Source organism: Patagioenas fasciata, chromosome 1 (genome assembly GCF_037038585.1).
Source record: "Patagioenas fasciata isolate bPatFas1 chromosome 1, bPatFas1.hap1, whole genome shotgun sequence".
In the NCBI taxonomy this organism is placed as follows: domain Eukaryota; kingdom Metazoa; phylum Chordata; class Aves; order Columbiformes; family Columbidae; genus Patagioenas; species Patagioenas fasciata.
Genome location: NC_092520.1, coordinates 78,287,376 through 78,306,888, shown reverse-complemented (window position 1 = coordinate 78,306,888; position 19,513 = coordinate 78,287,376).

Sequence of the window (19,513 nt, the reverse complement as noted above, 5' to 3'; positions counted from 1 at the left end):
CGGTAATTTGTGTCAATATAATTAGTTTTTATTGAAAAAATAACTGAAATATGGCAACTAATAAAAAATGGGATATATCACTGCATGTGTTTATTAAAGCAAGATTAGACCAAATAACCTGGTATTTTCATTAAATGAAGATTTTAAGTAACTGATTTTGTAAGCAAGGAAAATATTAGATTTTAATCTGTGTGACCTTCTGTAACAAATTCAAAATAGTACCACACAGAAAATTAGTGATATTAAAGAAGATAGCGATAAGTAGCAGAAATCTGAGATCAATAACAAATTGCCAAATGTTTGGTCTTGGAGATGAAGAAGGTTACAGATGAAGTTTCCTTAGGATCACTCCTGTGGTTTTTCTTACTTACTGTTTCATTAATACTTTTCACATAGGGATCATGCTAGTCAGAACTATTCATGATGTAAAGTTAAGTGGTGCTGGCAGAATGCAGGAGAGCAAAAGACTTCAAGCTGGAAGAACTGGTCAATACTGACGAATGGAGAAACAGAGGTGTGATGGAGGTTATGGATTTTGGGGCCAATATAAAAAAGAATTCTTCTTGTCAGGTAGGAGGTCACCATTTGGAAATAATGAAAGCTATGTGTGCATTAATTAATCTTGGAGGCAATCATATGCTATGCTTGTGGTACAATTACAAAAAAGGCAAACAGGACTCCAAAGCTTACAAAGTGAAATGCTTGCTGCAGTACCTGGAAAATTTTATGATCATTGTTCAAAGTCATGTGAGATTTCATTTGAAAAAACACTGAATGAACCTAAAATATAATTTTAGCTCTGTAACTGACAGAGAGGTCACAAATACAGGCAGTGGTTTTTTTTAATTTAATTTTTATTTTTGGCAAACACTGCAGAAAAACACTGAATATAAATTACTGCAAGAAAGGGGAAAATCTGAAGAAAAATTGTGTTACCGCCCCACCTCTGCAAATGGTAAGACAGGGATCATCAGGTTCTCTGGGACTAGCTTTATTTGAATTTTGAATTACACAGAAAATTTGGCTATTTACCCTGAAGTGGACAGGGGGGTCTTACCAGTGCTGCCGAGAACAAATCATACATAGTAATAATAATATTAACAATATATTGCCTTAATAAAGAGAGCAACAAAGCTTGGGCTTGCATCACCACCAAGAGACAGCATGTCAAGTTGGTTTTTTTTTGCTATAGGCCTCTAAATCTTTGTCCAAAGGAAACTGTATCAGGAAGCATTCCATGAGCACGAGAAGGACCACACTGGATCAAGTGAGTAACACTATCTTGCTTAAGTATATATGACTTGAATAAGCATGTGTTTAGAAGAGACAAACCAGAAGAAGACAGGCAAAGTAGCACTTATTTTCAATGCAGGTTAGAATCTGCTTGTGGTTTATGCTTCTTAGAGTAGCTTCAAATGAGCAAAGACTGTATCTTTATCTACCTCGTTATTTTCTTCTGCCATCATTCTCTGCTTCCTCCTCTGTAGCTAACAAGCCCTAAGTGTAGTTTAAGAGGGGAAAGGACCTTTTCCCTTTCTCTTTATATGGAGAGGAAAATGTTCTGCCAAATGCTTTTCAAGCCAGATTAAAGGAAAGGAATTTTGAAGGAGAGGGAATGAGTAAGAACATTAACATAAAAATAACCTTCTTTACAGCAACCCCTGTAATAACAAAGAAAATGTACAGATAAAATACTTTGATAGTGTATGATCTGGGCTCAAGCCAAACCAACAACATCAGCAAGAAGAGCTCATTCCTCTGCTGCTATGCAATACAAGTAAAGAAGGTTTGCAATGATAAACATACCATATACTTTAAAATCAATCACTTAAATTCCTTTGTATTTCTTCTCTTTTGTTCTCACCACTTTCTATTCATCAATCTTCCTTCTGTATGCGTGTTAGCAGAGGCCTGTGTATGTTTTTACTTTTTTTTTTTTCCCTCCAGTATGGCTTCATTTCAGTGGAGAAGTTATCCCCTGGTTGGACTCAGTATTCATAGACTGGATATTCCCACAATTGATAACAGATGAATTGGAGCTAAAGTGCTTCTTTCCCTGTTCTCCCAAACACACATGTAGCTGGACATTTTGTTTATTATTTTAAATATCGCTTTCATAATTTGAGGTCTGGGTTATCCTAACTCTATCTGTGCCCAGAAAAAGCTGTTTCTGTGAAGCTCCTGCCCCTCTGGATAGACCAACACTGTTATGTTTGTCCTTCTTCTGTGCTTTCTCCTCTTCCTCCTTGCTCTGGGGTCCATAGGCGAGTTGAGGGGGAACGGGAAGACTGAGACAAGAGAGGCTTTGGAGAAAAGGTGGCTTTTATTAGGATACTAGGCCTGTGCCTTAATTTAACTGATTAAATGGGACATGAATTCATCAGGATATTTAGCTTTTAGCATACATGGAATAACAGTCCCTACCACCATTCTTTGTGTATCTGAGTTCTTAAAACTATAATCTTCAGCTGCAGTGTGTGCTGTTATGAGGCCAGATCATTTTACTTTTTGTTCTCTACCCTGTTAGATTGTTTTTATATTTTTTACTTCAAACTTTCCTTTGAAGCTACTGCAATCAATATGAAATTGCTTTCCACTAACTGAAACAATATATATATGCGCGTAGTGGGTATAATCTGAGCACAAGGCATTGTTTCAGGCAGCAGTAATGAAAAAATCAAAGTATTGTTTACTGCAGTACAATAGAAGCAGCCACTGCCTGTGGTATCCATTCATCTTGTATTTATTCAAATAATGTTGGGAACGCTTTAGCCCACAGCAAATTTGAAAGGCAAAAGTGGAGAGTAAGAAAGAATAAAACACTTGGGAGAGGGAGGGAAGAGACTGACAAAAGCTGTGGAAGGGAAACGGGAGGTGAAGACTTCTGAAAAGGGAGGAGAGGCAGAAGATGTCTGACAAGGAAAAGGAATCTGCATGGGGGAGAAAGACAATAATTTTTATATGTATGTTTTAAATAACCTTTGACGTGGTGTGATGTGTTGTGATGTGTTGTCTATGTGTACAAAAAAGCAGGCCTACGTAACGCAGAATTGAGAGTGGTGCACTGAACACTTAAAAATCCCAATTAATATAATTTTTGCTATAAACGTACAAAATGCAAAATACTTACGTTGGGAAAAAAAAACCCAAACCAAACCAAAACAGGTGAGGCAGAGACTGTTAGAATTAATTGGAGGGAATTAATATGGAGTGCCTCTGTATTTTTTGAGACATTTTCATTTCAAAATGCCAAATCCTTCTCCTAGTGTATGATTCTCCCAGTAGTAGCACTTCCTCGCTTCACTCACCCAGCCCTAGGCTTTTGCTACTGTTTTGGTGCCTTCTCACAGGCTGTTATTTCCTCTTTGCTTTTGACAGCCTAGTTTCAGTGGTGGATCAAGCAATAAAGTCAACAGGCTCATAAGCCTGTGTTCTGGATGGTTCTTTTCTGGGACTCACTTTGGATTTTGGGAACCAGCACGTAGATATGTGGATCAGAGCATGCAATAAGTGAAGCTTTAAATTCTCTCCTGTGTTGATGCAGCTTCAGGGGAAAATTATGTGTAGTCCTACAAGTTAATGAAAGTGTGAACGTATTAGAGGGTTTGTTAGAAATACTGGCAAGGAGCTGTTGCTGAAGTGACACTATTTGTTTGGGGGTTTTTTCCTATAAACTCCCTTGTGAATGTTTTGAATGAGAGAAGTCTTGTACTTATGTTCTCTGCTTTCATGGTTATGTAAGCTTGTTCTTGATGTGAAGATTTAAGAGTTCTTTGTATGTATTAGTCAATTCAACCAATCAGAAAATAAATATGCATGTTTACTCTTTGCTATTATATTCTGTTGGGGTTTTAGTCTGGAATATGTTGGTGTAATCTAATTATATTTTTGAGATTGCAGTGAAAATCCTGTCTCCTGAATTATTAGTAGTACAAGGTATCAATTATTTAAGTAGTTACCTAAATCATAACAGTTAACTAATTTTGTAACTTCTGTAAGTTTTTTCCTAATTCTGTCCTTTTGCAAGATAGCGAGGAGGGCTTATACCAGTGCATAAATCCTGAAAATTAATTTTGTACATGATCTCATATAGAAAATATGCATTCTTTTGAACATCAGGGTTAGATCCCACCAGCATGCTAGGAGTTAAATTATTAATAGATATCCTTCTTGGCATTAAGGCTTTTACTCATTATTGTATGAGGTATACATACCAACATATAGTTGCTGTAGCTGTGGTTGAAATACATAAGCCTTCTGAAAGACATACACTTTCAAGTGAATTAGAAGCTTTGTGCAGAATTGCATAATAATTGCTTGTGGTGTCCATTTGTATCCTCACCTCTGTGGGCAATATTTACCCAAAATCTAACTTGGGGTTTTTACTAGCTGGCATGACTTGCTATTTCTGTCTGGGGTGGTGTGTTTAGCTATTGGTACTGGGGTTTGCAGGTATTTTTTATCAGTCCTGCAAAGTGATGATCCTCTGATGATGGGTCATGGGAGTCTTATTTGTGCAGGACTTGGAGAAACAGCTAACCAATTCATTAAATACTCATAAAAGTTCTTGATCAGTTGCTAAGGGACTGACTGTGGGAAGAAAAAGAAAATATTTTGGCCCTACTGGAAAGGTTGACCTTTTTTTTTTTTTGGATAGTTTTGTAACCATTTAAACCCTCAGGAGGAATAATAAAAGTAAAGGAGAGAAGAGAGTATCTCTTACCTGAAAGTTACCCCTAGAAATGCAATTTAGCTGAAGTAATTGTTAATAATTGTTGATTCAGTACTAGGACTCAGGTTCAGAGAGGGAAGAAATTGATGTCCATTTGTATGTGTAAAACTTGGGGGTTTGAGGGGTTGTAATATTTTTCTTCTTGATGAATGCACAGTCTGTAAACCGCCAGTTTTACAAAGGAAGAATTGTTGATAATTGTGTCTTTATAGCTTCTCAAAGTTTTTTAGGTTGAGTCCACATATCAAAAATTATTTTGATGAGCTGATATACAGCCCCTATAAAATGTAACGGGAGCTGCATGGTTTCAACTCCAGCACAGTTTTGAAAGTCCCTGCTGTAGTGACTTTATGACACTATTTTGAAGCAATTTTGCAATCCTTTTTTTTTGTTGTTGTTGTAACTGATCAGAGACTTTTTCTTTGCAAGTTGTGATTGGCTTAAACTTCTCCATTAGCCTTCCAAAGTCTAAGTTAAATTTAAAGTGTAAAAATATGTAATTTTTGAAATGTTGTGACTTTAGTAACAGTAAAGAATGGGAGGTGGGAACAGAAAACAAGGTCATGACCTGGATTAAACATGCTTTTGATAGATTAAGTTTATTTTAGCAGTCTTGGCCTCTCTGGAACAGGCAGTAGGGAAGTTTGCTGGGATTTTTGAATAGGTCGTATTTTCTGCAACTTTCAGTCTGGTCTGCTCTCTTCCTGTCATCATCTCCTTGGTCTCAAGAAAGACTGCCTGACTTGTTTATATAAACCTGATGACAGAATTTGGACAAACAGGAAGGTAAGGCAATCACTATGTTTTTAATTTTAGGAGCAAAGCAAATATAATCCATATTTCAAGAAACATTTGGCTTTAATAATTGTTCTACAAAGCGAAGGGACGTTGCCCAGACAGAAAGCAGCATTCATGGGGAGAGAATCAGAAAAGTGGGGAAGGTATAGTCAATCCTTTGAGATTCATTTGTGCAAAAGTTAGCTTAAATGAAAAACAGAAACTACATATTGCTGTATAATTTTTAATGGTCATAGCTTAGCCAAATCCCTGAGGATAAAATGTCTAAAGAAAATAAGCAACAAAAGAAATGAAATTAAAACAAAATAGTCTCAAGTGTTCTGTAAAACCATCTTGAAGACTATCCAGAAAATACATCTGTTGTTGGATGATGGAAAAGTACATAACAACCAAATAGCAGTGTCACTGGCATGGAAGTATACATTTTCGAATAGTAGAGATAAAGTTGTAAAACATAATTATATTAACCTCTTGTGTCTGTAGAACTTACAAGATATAACACAGAACAACCAAAACCCCTTTCCAGGTGAAGAAAGCCAATACACAGGCACAATTTACTCAAGGTTGTGTATTGAAGCCCTAAAACTGCTAGAAACTGAACCAAAGTCTCTTATGTCCTAGACTGGTGCCTTATTTGATAGGTCTTATCTCTCCATGCTGCAGTGAGGCAAAGTTCTGTCAGGTTTTTTGTAAGTGCACCTTCTTACCTCCATTTTCTTGAATGATTAGATAGAGGGCTCCTGGAGGGAGAAAGCACAAGTGTTTTGCTTTCTACTGTCATGTAACTGTGCAAAATGATTAGGGTTATAATAGGACTGAGCTGGTATTATCTGATTAGTATTTTTAGGTACATGGAAACAGCCCAATACATGTTTCAGTTCTTTTAGCATAACGAGAGTAAGATTAGCCCAATGCGTGAGTGCTGGATGTTTAAACCTGGAAATTTATATGGTGGAAGAGTGTCATGGGAGTCCAAGAGTTAGCATGGCTAAATGTGTGCTTGGTACTGTCCCAACCTATTGTCTCAGAGGCTAAGTGAGGAGGAGGATGGATGCATGGGAGTAATGTTGAAAGGGTCTGAATGTGCATCAATGCTGCCCAAGCAGTCAAACTCCTACAGAAGTTCAGTTACTGGAAGCTCAGTGCTGGAAGCCTAGATCAACACTTTCACACCTTTGGACTTTCCCTTTGAAATCACTTTTTTTCTCTGGACTGGGGAAATGGGATATGGATGAATGGTGAGTCTCCCCTTCTAATAATGTTAATGTTTTTGCAGGTCAGGTGAGGTGTTAGTGCAACATCTCTAAATATCTGAAAAGCAGGCACCCAAATAAGGAGTGTACGAAGACCTAACTAAAGCTTTTCTAAGTTTGAGTAATGTGTGTGTATTTTACTTCTTTCAAAGGACAAGGAGGAGAGATTTTTTTAACCGAAGTCACTGTCTCTCCATATAGTTGAATAGCTTCAGAACAACTAGAAGTCCTGTGGAACCTGATCTGTGAGCATCCTCATACCTCACTCAGCACAAGTCAGTCAAGAGCCAGGACACGCTGGGGTTGCTATCACTGAAGCAAATGGAGTTTAAATAGTTTTAGTCTGATTTAGTACTGTTAAAGACCTGTGCATGAGCTATAAGCCAAGCTTAGGTGCCAGCCTTATCATTTTTAGAATATTGAGTTGGTGTTTGCTGTCTTTGCCAGGAATGGGAGGTAAGAGTGAGTTGTATTTCAGTAGCTTGTAACTGTTTAATATGCAGACAGGCAGTTAACTGGCAAGGCCAGAATATTGCATGTCAAGGTTTAGTTCTCTACTCTACAATAAAACTTCTAGACAGCTTGCCAAAAATCACAGAGGATTAGAGCCATAAAGTTCATCTAGTCAACAGTTTAGATTTGGAGTGACAATGCCAGGAGTCTGCTAAGTGTTAAGGCTTCCTGTGAGATGCATGCATTCAGCAACCATATTTGTTTACACACTTCAGCCAGTCCTTTCTAATTGTATGTGGAAGGAGAGAAGATACAAGTAGTCTTTTCCTGAGTTATAATTTTAAATTCAACGTATAGCTTAGCCAAGATCTAGAGAAGGAAGGATCCAGATTTAAGCACTTTTTTCCCAGGATCCATTTTTGTCTCCTGTGCCTGTGAGAGTGCGAAGGTGCCTGCCAGCAGTAACTGTTTAATAACTCATTTTGAAGCTGCATGAATTCACTAAAATAGGACTAGATCCTGGCCTCCTGGGAAAATATCTTCGGCAGAAGTCAAGCACACACTTCCTTTTTGCTTTTGCTTCAGGTATTTCTGTGTTTTAGACAGAGCTGAACGGGAAAGATTAAGAGCATGAGTGAAATTTCTTGAAATATGCACATTGAGTATGTGGAGTTAGGTACCTCTGTGTGCACATTACAAAGGAAATCTGAATGCATCAGGCCTGTTGATGGAAGATTCATTGTGAAGGGATTAATGTGCATACAAGATAAGGAAATGTCTGAAATACATTTTAAAGATTTAGGTTCATAAGGATGCAGACCTCAAACTGAGAATCTTTAGTTGTTTTTTCACCTCCACAGGTGAACTTGGTGGATAAATATATCTCCAAAAGTTGGATCCTGTTACTTTGACAAGTTGTATATGTACTGTAACTATCTACTGCCTGTGATATTACTTATTTATTCTTTTAGTACTATTTTTAATGATTTGTACATTGGGTGGTATATCCTGCTGATTTAAAGGAGGGAAGATATGCAACTGAGAATGTATGCAGTTTGTGAATGCAGACACGTGTGTTTTCAAAATTGCTAGTAAAGTATTTGCACTCTGTCAGTAACGATGTGCTAATATTCAGTAATAATGGATTATCACATATTAACTGATTCAATATTGTGCTACAAGAAAAAAAAGTTCCCGTGTTCTCTACCATGATAATCGAAACTGCCTATTAGGACTGGAGAAAGGCAGTGGTCAGGTTTTATTGCTATGACTAATGAAAGCTGAATGACCTGGTTCACTGACAGCCTGGTCATCCTGAATTTTTAGCAGGTTGGGAGGAATTAGTGGCTGTTAGTATTTCTCAGGATTAAATATTACAAGAATGATAACTCCCTATTCGGTGAAGTTACTCATTCAGGAGTTTATGTTAGAATAATTTTAAATAGCAAGGAAAATAATCATAGTCATATTGTGCTGTCTCATTGGGGACTTGAGATACATGAAACAGATAAATGAAGAAAATTAGCTAAGATGAAAACGCCAATGTTGAATTGTAAATACATATCCTGGAATGTATTTTTTCTGTTGTTTTTAAACTCTTTCTCTGAATACATTACTTCCTGTTATTCAGCCGGGGTTTTTGTTTTACAAAAGACCAATCCCTGCTTCAAGGGGATGGGAGAAAGGACAAGAACCTCATCATCTTGCGTACAATCAAAGCTATGATACAGAGAACTGAATATGAGGACTTAGAGTTTCACTTAGTGATTGTGAATTTGTGGTTTGAAAAGGGAATTGCAAGTTACTTGGTAGAGAAGAAGATACTAAGCAAATAATTGCTCAGCAGTTGGAGACAAAAAAAAAAAAAAATATTTAGAAGAAATAGTACTCAATGAAGTAGATATGATGGTCTTGAGGTTATGACCCTGGTTTCTGGATGTCTGAGTTGAATGTGTGGTTTATCAGAAACTTGTAAGGTCTGAAAAAGGGAAAAGTTAGTTTATCTACTAATTTTATGAGGTTGTTAGGTACAATGATAAGCACTCTGTTTTCTTAACATGAGGACCACTCAACTTTGTTTGGATATTGCTGTAACTCAGACATAAGTGATAATTGATAATAGCCAAGCAAAGCAAAAAGGAACTGTTAATATATTTGGAACATCTCTTCATGTTGAGGGGTTTTTTTTGTGTGTGAGGTTGTTTGGGTTTTTTTTTTTGATTGTTTGGTTGCGGTTTTTGGTGGTGGTGGTGTTTTTTTTTTGCAGTGATTGCACTTCCCTCCTATTGTCCCTTTTCCCCTGTGGCTTTAGTGAATATCTCTCTGGAGTCTTTTATAACTGGAGGGAAAAGCTGGTGAGCTGCTTATTAGCTAGTACAAAAAGAGCAGCAGTAGAAATCAATAAGCCCAAACTTCCAGTAGACAAATGATCTGTTTATAGGTCAAATAGTAGTGAGATTTTTTTCCTTTAATATTTCCAAATACCAGCAGACCCACAAAATAAAAATATTCCATTGGGTTATTGTACTCTACCATCACTTGCATTTGTGGAGTCCATAATTATCTTACAAGAAGTATTAGAAATAACCACCGAAATTGCCATGATTTATTCTGAAATGAGACTATTCCATGCTCTTAGGGAGGTGCTGCAGCTATTCCAGAACAAGAGCTTTGGGAAGGGTGCAAAAGGATTGTTTGCAGCTATTTCTGATCTTCTGGACAACAAGAACAGGACAATAATAAGTGAACTGAAAAGGCAACCAAGATGAAATTCTTGTATGCAATTTATCTTTACTGGCACTGAGGGATTTTAAATCCTATGTACCAGTACAAAAGATGTGTCAGTGACAAAATAAAGGAAATTCCAATAGACACATCAGTGCAGCTGTGTTTCCAGTAGGCTAACATTTAAAATTGTTTTATTCTATATTGCATAGCAATGCAGGCTTATAGGCAAGGTAAATCTTTACCTAGAACTAGAAATAAAAGTATCAGGCTTAGGAGAAGTAGTTGCTTATAAGAAGTCATCCATGTGGTTGAGGGCTGCAATAAAAGCTTAGGAGAAAATAGTAGTGGATTACAACAAAGTATAAGAATTTGGTAGTTCTGTGTTGTCAGACACCTGCTGAAGCTTCAGAAGTCCCTGACAGGCAGTATCTACTCCTGGAAGAAACCGAATTTGAATCCAAGGCAATAATAGGAAAACCATTAAAATTGTGACTAACGATAATCTTTTATTTGTCTGAGACAGTAGTAGTTAGGGGTCTTAAAATGACGTAATAAGAATTTAAGCCATCTATTAAAAAAATAAAACTTTAAGTATTAAAACAGGCTTGTGAAGCTGAAAAAAAAAAAATAAAGGAGGAAAAAGGGAAAAAAAAATAAACCCAAAACAAACAAATCAACAAAAAGAGAGATAATATCTCAAAAGAAGAATAAAATACCTAGTAAAGGGTCTGATAGAAACATGGTTTAGAACATAATGGGCTTTTTCCACAGCGAGAACTTAACATGACAGATGCAGCCATGGTCATGCAGTGCAAGACAATGCACTGCCTTCTGCTAGTGGAGGAAGCCGTTACTGTTAACTGTAAACTAGCCTATCAAGCATGCTAATTGCTATAAAATGAGATAATCTTTCTCTTTAAAGGTTTCCTTTTGAAATTAAAAAAAAAAAATCATTCCTTCTAGATGTTCAGAATTAGAAATAAAAATATCATGAAAAGGCTATTATTACCTGTATTTCTGGATAATGAAAGTGATAATGAGGGTTTTTCAACTTCTAAAACCAGTTCCTTTTCATGTCAATGTGTTTATCTAAACAACTGACCTCTTTTGTCTAGAGTTGACTCATTACCATTGCTTTAAATATCTTTCTTCTGTTAATTGTTTTCTTAAAAACCTCCAAAGTTTTGTTTAGATCCTGGGTGAACATCAAGACAGTATGATGTGCTTGTTTTCTGCTTGTACTCCTCATTCTTTTGCATATGTTAGCTCAAGTGCAAATGAGAGATACTTTATTTATGGAAGGTAAATAGACATTTGATTTTTCAGTTGCTGTGTGTCAACATTGAGACAATGTTAAAACAAGATACTTAAATGCAGTTCTCAGGTATTCACGTAGTAATTCTGATACTTCAGTATTAAGTTCTATGCATAGTATTAAAGTAAATTTATTGAGATTTATTTATTAACAAAATACGGATATTTATATAATCTGTAACTGAAGACATCCAAATTAGTCAATCAGGAATCTTGATGACTTTTGGTTTAAATTATTTAAGAATATAAATTTTATTTGGCTAGAGCTGTGGTAAGGTTTAACACATATACTAGCTATAGCTTGAGAAGCACATCCATATTATGCAGTGTCTTACATCTACACTCTAGTCCCAGTGTTGTTTGTTTGATGAACGTAAGTAATCTTATAAAGAGGTTAATCTTAAGAACTGTACTTGTCACAATTAAAATTTATGATGGATAGCTGTAGCTATGGAAGTGTAATTAATGCAGAACAAGCAGAAATGAAAATAATGTCTTTCTGTTGTCAGTCGGATGTAGATTGTCATGACGAAAGTAACCAAAATCCTATTTCAACTTCCCTAATTAACTTCCCCTTTTATTATCTCCCCACTTTGGGGAATGGGTGGGGAGGGAGGTGAGTGAGTGGCTATCGTGGTTTATTGCTAGCTTGGGCTAAACCACGACAACCCAACAACCAATAAACCACAAACCCCAAACAAGTTAATCGGACCTAACCAAACACTTAAAAAATATTCACATCATGTTTACAGTCTGGATTAGAGATCAAAACCATCATCTTGTACTCTTTTTTTTCATGCAGACTATGAAGTTTTGGGTTCGGTTTGGTCTGGGATTTTTTTTTTTAATTATTATTTTTAAATTCTTTTTAGAGGGCAGACATTTTCTTTATTTGTGTATCTCCCTGAAGAAAGTGTCATCCGATTAACAGCTCTGTTAGACAGGCTTTCTATGTCTGTAGCTTTTAATGGGGCAGACATGCAACAGGCAGAAGTTCACAATCTAGTCATTCTTGAGGAGCAGTGACAAATACAGAGGGTGGGATGGGAGCAGGAGGTTACAGCAGCTGATTTTCTTGCCTAGAAAGGTTTTGTGTATGCCACCTCTACTTTGTACCAACCTCAGCAGCTTCAGGATTGGTGATTTAGGGCTACAAGGCATGTGAGTTTCCAAAGGAAATGGGGACATGACGAAGGATCACCCTGATGTGACGTGGTGCTCGGTGAATACCACCATACCTGCAACTGAAGCTAGTCCCCTGCCCGTGCCTTGGGCTACCCTTCCTGCATGAAGCTGGACTTCATGAGGTGCCTTCACAGGCTCCTGCTCAGCCTGGGTTCAGGAGACTCTCACTGCTGGCACTAGAGCATGAGCCCAGGGCTTCCTCAGCATGGGGGAGCGGCTGAGCCTAGAGCACAAGTCTGATGAGGAGCAGCTGAGGGAATTGGGGCTGTTTAGCCTGGAGAAAAAGAGGCTGAAGGGAGACCTTATCGCTGTCTGCAACTACCTGAAGGGAGGTTGTAGCATGGAGGGTGTTGGTCTCTTCTCCCAAGTAACAAATGATAGGATGAGAGGAAATGGCCTCAAGTTGCACCAGGGGAGGTTTAGATTGGATATTAGGAAAAAATTATTCACAGAAAGGGTTGTCAGGCATTGGAACAGGCTGCCCAGGAACGTGGTGGAGTCACCATCCCTGAAGGTGTTTAAAAGGTTTATAAATGAGGTCCTTAGGGACATGGTTTAGTGCTAGAGTTAGGTTATGATTGGACTTGGTGATCCTAAGGGCCTCTTCCAACCAAAATGATTCTCTGATTCTATGATAAGCAGGCTCACAACTGCAAACCACCTCTCTTGCCCTGCCTGCCCATCTGCACAGCCACAGGGAGGAATCATTCACTATCTTGAACACTATGTTGGTGTTCATAAAATGGAAGCGGCCCTCTCAATTAGTAGCATTGATATATATGAACAAGCATATATTGTTGAACTAGAAAATAGATTTCTGGAGTCCATGGGCCAAATATCTAGCATGCAGGAAGATAAATGAGTTGGACGTAGATCTACTCAGCATTCATGAACACATTAATATGATAATACATACAGAAAATATGTGTTAACGTGGAGAACAAAGTTGTGATGTAAACAACATCACATCAAAATATTTCTTTCTTTTTCTGTAGATGTTAAGGCACCTAGCTAATTTGAAGTGTTTTCACTGTCCACAGAGCTGTACAAAATGCCAAATTTCAGGTAAAACATAAATAATAAAACAGACCCATAGTCATGCCTGTTGCCCCCACCCCAGCCCCTGCACTGAAATTGCAGCAGTCCGGCTCTGAAAGCAATGTACAAACGCGCATCTAAGGAACAATATTGAGAGTTAACTAAATGACCACTCATTTAAATACCCTTTGTGTCATCCTGGGGACTGCTTCTTTTTAAAAAGCAGCTCCACTGGAAATGATAGCATGGATTACATGATCGTAAAATCAGTGTAAATGGGATCAGAAGCAGATCCATTAACTCCAATTAGGGAGTGTAGTGTGATCTTATTTCGTTGCACTGTACATAGGCTATATGACTGTTATTCAATGTGACAGACATCTGTTTTCGAGCACTCAATTTGCACATAGGATTAATGGTGATGCATCCAAGAACTGATATTGCTAATATGTAGCATTAGCATAGCTCACTCTGTCCCTGACTTCTGCTTGGAAAAAGATTCCAAAAAGAGAGAAAACAGCTGACACTTAGTGGAATAATGATATTTTCTGTTTTCTATAGCAAACCATTTCAACCCAATGAGTGTAAAAATAGAGATTATTATTTACCTTTCATGGCAGTGAAAACTGTTCTCAATGGATCATGCATTTCTATCAGGGTATAACATTTGCTGCTTCTAGAAGCACGGAAATTCTGTAGACAGATTTTTGCTTCTCTTTAAACCTTTCACCAGCTGATTAACCCCCAAGGTTTAATAGCTGGTAGACATCCGTAGGCAAAAGTAAGAGAAATGAGTTCATCAAGGAATTGTATCATGCTTCCAACATGTGGCAACATGAATGCCTCTTCACCATCTGTTATTTGTGTGAGGATTTTATTATGTAAATGACGGTACACACTGTGCTCTAAACAAAGGAGAATGATTCCCCTTACAGTATGTTGTGACTGACAGGCTTCTGTGTCAGCCCTGAAACAAATAACAAAAACAACAGAGAAGCAGAAAAAATAATATCTTGGGTTCTTCTACTTGTTCTCCAAAAAGGGAACAAATATCTTTACAAATAATTTGTTTCTTACATATATTATGATTCATAAAGACAGACAGTTCATGAAACAGCAAACAGTAGATGGATGGAACTAAATTGAGGTCTGAAGGCTTAAAATGAATTGAAGAGAGAATCCTGCAAAACTGTGGAGAGTCCTAAAACTCCCTGATCTCACTGAAAGCCAAGAACATGGAACAGGGCCCCTAAATCACCTTGCAACAGATAAAAAGTATTGTTGTGGGATAGGATTGAAAGTACATATTCTGTCCTACATCCTGGCTTAAAATTTTCCATTAAATTACCAATTTAAATTGAAATGTAATTATCTTAACCAGCACATTTTTGGCAGCTGAGACAAAAAAAAAAAAATCCCTATGCTACATTGGATCAAGTAAAAACCCATAGGAGTTCTAACACTGGCCCTTAATCAAAGTCTGCAAAGACACAAAGGCTTTGAGTTAATCTATGCCAAGCCATGTTGGACAGCATGGCACTGCCTAGAGCATCCTTCTGGTGGCATTTAAAGCACCTGATACCCTAGGAAAATTTATCCAAGGCTGTAAATTTTCTGTTTTCCTTATGCCCATCTGCAATGGCTGCTCTGATAGCAGCATAATATTTAATGAGAAAGAAAATGCACCACTATTTTTGTTTCATAATCTATTTAATGTGTGACACCAAAATTGTTATCTTCACACATGCTCTTCCTCATTGTGTATTTCATGTTGTTTGATATAATTAAACTATTGTTGCATTCATTGATTTAACTCAAATTCTAATTGATATTTGGAAAAGGTGTGCACTGGGGATTAATTTTTATTCCAGGAGAACTTAAACAGAAGTAACTGAAGCCAGTGGCAGACTTGACCAAATTGATTATTTGAGGATGTTTGGTTACTTCCTCCATTGTCTTTGTGTGATTTCTTACACTTGTATTTGTCAGCTTTTCTTGGCTTAATTATGATTAAGTGTTGAACTTTAGAGATTGCCAACTGGTGGTACTGCTGTATTGATTAGTTGTTTTTATTAATGTGTTAAATTTTTTGGTTGCAACGAGCCATATTTCATGATAAAGCAGCTAATAGCTGGAGAAGTCTGGCATGAAACTATCAAGTAGCCCAGCTTTAACAGGTAATAATTTTCTTTCCATTTATTTTTTTTCCCTCCCCGGTGTATTTATTTAGTAATATCTGATTTTCTTAAGGATACTTCTGAAGTGTTTTCATACTAAAAGATGAACCTGTGTTAGCACAAGTACTACAACAACTGATAGGTTGTAATTTCTGTTAGGGCCAGTTGTAGTGTTTTGTTTGCAGAATTAAAAATCAATGGCCACCATAATCCAATTCATCAAATCAAACAATTTGTTTCAAGTTTGCAAATGTGACATAAGCTTGCTTTCTTCATTATGGGTGTCAGAGACAGTTCAAAATAAATGGAAATATTGATGAGTATTACTCTGTCATAAGCTTTCCCTCTCATAGTCCATGTGTAAAATTCAGGCATAATTTGAAACTAATTTTTTACATAGACAGTCATCAAAGCAACCTAGCAGATCTTTGTGATGTGAAATGGTACTGAAAGTTAGGAAGAAATATGAAATAGATTCTCTTTCATCACACTTTTAAAATTGCTACTTCATATACATTTCTGAATCCATCCTCCTCTTATTCTACAAACAGTAATATTTTCGTAAGTATCACAGATAAAGCTTTTTTCTTTTGTGTCTAGTTTACTGGCATTTGAAGTTTATTATTCTTTTACAGTGACCTGTGCAGATGTAGACTCCTTACTTATAGCATAAAACCGAATTAAACTGTAACTGTGGAGTTCCTGTTGTTTCTCCACCATGCAGGGTTTCATGCATCACATATATGCAGATATGATATTTATAGTTATTCTATATTCTGAGACTTAGAAGAGATTCATTCAAACAGGAATGCTGATATTCTTTTTCTTGGGATATATTATACGTAACTATAATTAATCATTCCAATGTAGTGCACTTTTTTTTTTTTCTACCAGTTTGTATATGTAAACTAGTGGGGAGTAGTTATATACTAAGCATTCTCTAAGTCTCCATAACCGCAGAATACTGGAAGTGACATTATTAGTATCCCATACAGTGTTTCACCCAGTCATCTGTTTTCTGGTTTTCAGACCCCTTAGGCACAGGGGAAGGAGACCTGCTTGCACAAGACTCCCTGATCTGAACAGGAGCTGAAAAACTCTAACCACAGTCACAGCAGTGGGACTTCAGCTCAAGAGGAGTCAGCCACTGCAGTCAACCCTGAAGGTCAGCAGGGAGGTGGCACAGCTGCCTCTCCATGGGGCCTGGCCAGGGCAGCAGGCTGCCACAGCACCTTGGCACCGCTGGGGTGGCATGAGAGGATGCCAGGAGATGTCTTGCAAGCTCTGCAGGATGCTAAGGTCAACACTGGCTGTCGGAAATGCCTACCAAGGCCTTTGGCCCAACAACAGGGGGTCTTAGGAGGTGTTAAAAGTGTTAGCCAGCCATCTAACCTGGGGTTATGGAACAGCCTCTCAGAAGAAAATATTCTGGTCCTGCTTTTTACACTCCAGGAAAACTAGGAAATTAAGTTTTAGCTCAGAATTGGTAGTTGGTAATACCATTTGCACATGTAAAACCCCAAAGAAAGAACCACAACCAAACTAGGGAGAGAGAAACCTAAAGATAAGGCCTTTCAGTGCAAATTTTGACTCCAGGATGCCAAATGAAGGTATAACAATATAAAAATTACACAACTTGAAAGAGTTTTCTATCTTTAGTTTCTGAAAATTGATGTTGATAGTCATACCTCACCTAAACTCTGGCATGTATCTTCTCTTGTTTCACATGTGCTTGCTTTTGAAAATCAAATAAAATTCCTGCTTTGCTACTTGATGGTGCTACCTGTTGGTGTTTCTTGTCTTGCGTTTGGTTCTCTTCGTTTTTGCATTGTTCTTCAGATTGCCCTCTTCCCATCTCACCCATTGTTTCTTTCAGTCCTTCTGTTCTAACACTTTCTCTAACTTCTGAGTTTTTTTTTCCACAGTGTTTTTTTTCTATATTATTAGAGTACAATCGCCATTGTATCTAGCAACCTCTGGGCTAGAGGAGCACAGTGGACTGGGTGTCTGAGAGTTAGTATTCTTTGCAACTACTAATAGCTTTGAGCACGTCAGTTTGTTTTTCAATATTTTTATTTTTTGCCCCCATTTCTAGTAATGCAGATAGAGCTATCCCCCTTTCTGAGTAGAATGCCATAATGTTCACAAAAGCTTTATAGATAGCAAATAGTGTTGGTAGCAGAAAAATATGAACGCTTTCATCATAAGAACAAGATGGACATAATGGTTTTATAAACTAAAGGCCAATTATTCCCTAAGGTGTAGGGGGAGGCAGTTCCACTGTAATCAGTCTTGTGAATGTGAAGGCAGAACAGGACCTTGACTGTCCATACTTGGACTTTGTCAGGCCATTTGTTTGTGACCAGAATTGTATTGTTACTCTGGTTTTCAATAACGGGATGTTCACTGAGGCATCACATTGATGTTTTTGAAGCATGTTCTACATTTTCAAAGGAACAAATTTATCAGCAAAGAATTGAAATGTCTAGCTGTTTCAGTATGCTATCAAGATTTCACATCACACTGCCGTGCAAGTGTGTTCATTTTTCACCTGCTGGGTGTAATAGGAATGAGTTCAACAAATGAAAGCATGTCAACAAGGAGATTTTTTGGCCCAACCTTCTTTCTTCCTCCTAAGAAATAAAAAAGCCCTCAAATGCAAACCCCAAAGGCATCAGCTTGTTTTCATTACTCAGTGATCAGATCTAATCCCCAAATAATATAGTCAGGGACAATGTTGGCAGTATACCTGTGGGATTTCAGCAAAGTTGAGCTTCTACTCTTCATCTCATCTGTACCTGGGCTGACTGCTGCCTGAAGGAGCTCAGTCCTTAGGCATGTCTTGCCTTGTTGTCTTAAAGCTGGGTCTTTGTGGAAAATCCTGTCAGGCTTTCATCTCTGAGTCCTGTACTGGGCAGATCCTTTGCAGGTATTTTAAGTCTTTTGGTGTTTCTGTAGAATATGGCCTTTAGCAATGACCTTTGGGCATTTCGTTAAGTATATTCAGAAAATCTGAGTAGGGCTGCTGTTCTGGCTGACACATGCAGCTCACGACCCTGAGAGCTGAAGAGCTTCCTGCAGGTCCAGGCAGCCAGCCAGGCTGATTCCTTGAACCTTGAATCTCCAGTGTTACTTGCTAATATGGCACAGAAAGCAGTGGCTGAAGGTGCGTAGTTACTCTGTGACACGATTGTTCTTTTGGGACCTATGGAAAATGGGTAGTTGAGCCCAGTCTGGCTCTTTGCTGACAGGCCAGTTGGAATAATTGGGTTGTTTTTTTTTCAGCATTTCTCAGCAGAAAGAGCAAGGCTGGAGCTGAAAGGAGAAAAATTCTCTTTATGGAGGAGTTTATGTCTAAGACATAAACTTTATAAACTAAAGGAGAATTATAAACATTTTGAAGGATTTAAGTCCCAAACACACACGAAACATCAGACCTGCTATAACAGCTATGGGGGGACCAAAGGAGAAAAAAGGAGGGGAGAGGGAAAGGCAACCACAACCAAGGAAGGTGATGCTGTTTGGAAAAAATGTATCATACAGTTTGGCATCTAATTCATAACATGCTATTGCCAACCTGAAAGTTCATTTGAGGTTTATAGCAAGTTACAGGAAGAATAAAAAGTTAATCATGTGCAGAGCCTTGGTGTTGTATTCTTGCCATCTATTTCAAGAGCAGTAATAACATACAGACGGAGAAGTGATTGCAGAATGGCACAAAATGCTTTCTACTTGAGTTTGCAAATGTATTTCCATTTAAAGCTTGATTTTTTTAATGTTTTTCATCCAGATTAAAGAAAACAAAAGTATGTGAAGTCCAAGAGTGATGTGTATGG